Genomic DNA, 3,286 nt, shown 5'->3' with positions numbered 1-3,286 from the left:
AGCTAACTGTGCATTTTCGCTGACGTGGCATGCTGCATCACCTTTTTCGGATGCAGCATTTGTGTATAATTAATTTTATTTATTATTTTTTTATGGCGTACACGTGGCATTTGTGATTTTTTAGATAAAAAAATCTTAAAAAAAACGAAAAAAATCGTAAATTTTTTTTAAAATAAAATAAATTCTGAAAAAAATAAAAAAATAACGGAAAAATGAAAACAATTAGAAAAATGAAAAAAAAATCTTAAAAAATTATAATAATGAAAAATATTCTGGAAAAAAATTCTGGGAAAATGAAAAAAATTCATATTTTTTTTCGAAAGTAAGAAGTTTTATTTTATAAAAATAAATGAAAAATTCAGGAACTTAAAATATTTCAAAATTTATGAATATAATAAGAAAATATATTTCAAAATTTCTTTAAAAAAAGTTCAGATTTGCTTTCTAAATTAAAAAGATTGTTTTTTTATTTTTTATACAAAAAATAAAAATATTGGAAAATGTTTTCATAATTAAAAAACATAACATTTGACCATGAAGAATAGAATAAAATAAAATTCTAGAAATTAAATTTGAAAATCAAAATAATTATATAATATTATATTTTGGAATTTTTTTATAACTTTAATTTATTTTAGTTTTTTTATATTTTTTTGAAAATTTCGATATATATTAATTTTTTCATTAAATTTTCTAGATTTTTTTCATTTTTATTATTTTTTCCGTTATTTTTTAATTTTTTTCAGAATTTATTTCATTTTTATTAATTTTTCCAGGTTTTTTTTCAATTTTTTATGAATTTTTATCATTTTTTAAATTTTTTAAGAATAATTTTTATTTTTATTTAAAAAATAACAAATTCGTCGTGTACTCCATAAAAATTAAAATTAATTATACTGTCAGCACGCCACGTTATCCTAAAAATTGACGCAGCGTGCCACGTCAGTAAAAATGCACAGTCTGCTGGCCTAGGGGGGGTATTCTAAAACAAAAAAAATTTACAAGGACCGAATCCAATTTTTTTTTTTACAGGGAGCAAAACCAAAAGTGGCATATATTACATGTGGTAAAGGCATATTAACCCAAGAATTTAAATAGAAAAAGGTTCTAGACTTGGTTTGAATAGGATTTAGTAACTAGACCTTCAAACAATCCCAAGTCTAGAGAGTCTACTCACTCATTTCATTGTAGACAAAGGAAATAAAATAAAAGACATGGAATATAAAGACATTAAAATAAATTGCTGAATATAAATTGCAAAAAATTAAAAAGCAAGAGAAATAAATAACAAGAATGTGTAAGTGTAGAAAATATAAGCAAGAACTTAGAACACAAATGATTACTTGATTGCAAAATGTATAGTAAGTTCTCAATGATCCAATATGATCTCTATGTCTGATTGGAGCCCTATATATAGCCTATAACCTTAGACAAGGCATTAAACTATCATTACATGGCAATAATGGGAAAAAAACCAAGAGTTTGTAACTGCCAAAAGTGACTGAAAGGTGCGCAAGGTCGTGCTTGTGTGGCACACGACCGTGCCTGGTGTAGAAACGACCAGGATTGGGATCTGGGAGGACGCACGATCGTGGGTGATATGTGCACGATCGTGCATGTCGTTCGACACTGCTGCGCATGACCGTGCGCGATGAAATTGCACCAGGGACTTGATTTTTCAACTTTTTTCATGGTTATTTATCATGCTCTATCTCCATAGACTTGTTCAACATCCTTTTGGTCCTAAAACATAAACACAAGCTTTTTGAAGTAAACTAGTTCTATAAAGTGACAAAAACACGCATAATTCTATTGAAATAAACACTTTGAAAGCACACAAAGTATGACTTATCAAACTCCCCTATGCTTGAATCTTTGCTTGTCCTCAAGCAAAAGGCAAAGAACATCAGCAACATAACAACATTAACAACACAAACAACATAAACAAACAAATTCAAATTTTTATTTCCTCCAAGGCTTTGTTTTCAGTGTAAACTTGTCACAACCTCAACTGCTTCTCATGTCCCTTTTCAACCAAACAACCAGTTTCAAGTGTGTGTTTGTGTGTGGAGTCCAGCTTTTTATTGCGCCTGTTTAAGTGGTATTATGAGAAAAACAGGTTCTAACTTCAACAATAAAAAACCGAGAAAAATTTCTCATTCATTTCATATAAAAAAGTTGGGAATCTTTTCATGGTCACTTTACATTTATTTATTTTGGGAGGGGGAAGAAGCTATATTAGGATAATACAATGATTTCCTTTATATATATTTTTCGCTTCTGAATCATGGGTATTTATTTGATATCTTGGTAACCAACCAGTTTTGGGCACTTTTTCACCTTATTTTGACCTTTTTGTTCCCCACGCTAACTTATACTACTTTTACTTTGAAATGTTTTAGGGTTAGTTTACCACTGAAGCTAGAACGTGTTCCTTAAAATACTCACCTACATAATTGCTCAAAGATCTGCAACTTTGTGATTTTCTCAAAGAGAGAATTTCACACTGAAACAGGTGCGGGTTTAGTAAGAACACTCAAAACACAAGTTTTTGTTTACATGTACATATTTTCATCCTTAAACTCAGCCTTTTGGAAGAAACTTATTGTTTTTTTTATAATAATAATAATAATACAAACATAAACAAACACGTTGGTTACATATGCCCTTCACTTCAACACAAGCAAAAACTCAAATAAAAGGGAATTCAAAACAGACACTTAAACGAAACAAGACAGTTTATTGAGCCATGCTTAGACTATCCTCAATGAAACAAAAGTTAAAATTGCAAAAAGGAAAAAAGGGAAAAGAAAGATGACAAGATCAGTTTGGGCATCGAGGAGGATCTTGGATGGCCATGTGGCGCATCATCCTCTCCATCATGCGATGTGTCCTATCAACTTTTGTGCCAATCTGCAGGATTTCAGTATCCTGCCTTTGCTGATCCGTGCATATTTTATCCATCAGAGCACCTTGCCTTCGCATTTCGGTGCTTTGCCATTGAACCTCAACATCCAACCTGGCACACCACTCATTCCCATACTGCACACCATAATTTGGTTCCTACTGCACCTGTTCTTCATTCATGTCTTCACTTCCATGTGCTCCTCTTCCACCTAATGCTCTTGAGGTACCTGTGGGTCAGCCACTGCATAAAGAAAATTCTGCTCTACCCTTGTGTCAGTTCTTTCTGGATTAGGCAAAATGATCAAATTCTGATTCCTGTTTGCCATTAATTGGTAAGTTTGAGCTGATTTCTCACCAACAGGTTCGATCATGAACATAC

The sequence above is a fragment of the Medicago sativa genome, chromosome 4 (assembly GCF_051527215.1).
Source record: "Medicago sativa cultivar Bolivia chromosome 4, Bolivia_mono, whole genome shotgun sequence".
In the NCBI taxonomy this organism is placed as follows: Eukaryota; Viridiplantae; Streptophyta; class Magnoliopsida; order Fabales; family Fabaceae; genus Medicago; species Medicago sativa.
Note: the sequence above shows the minus strand (reverse complement) of the source record.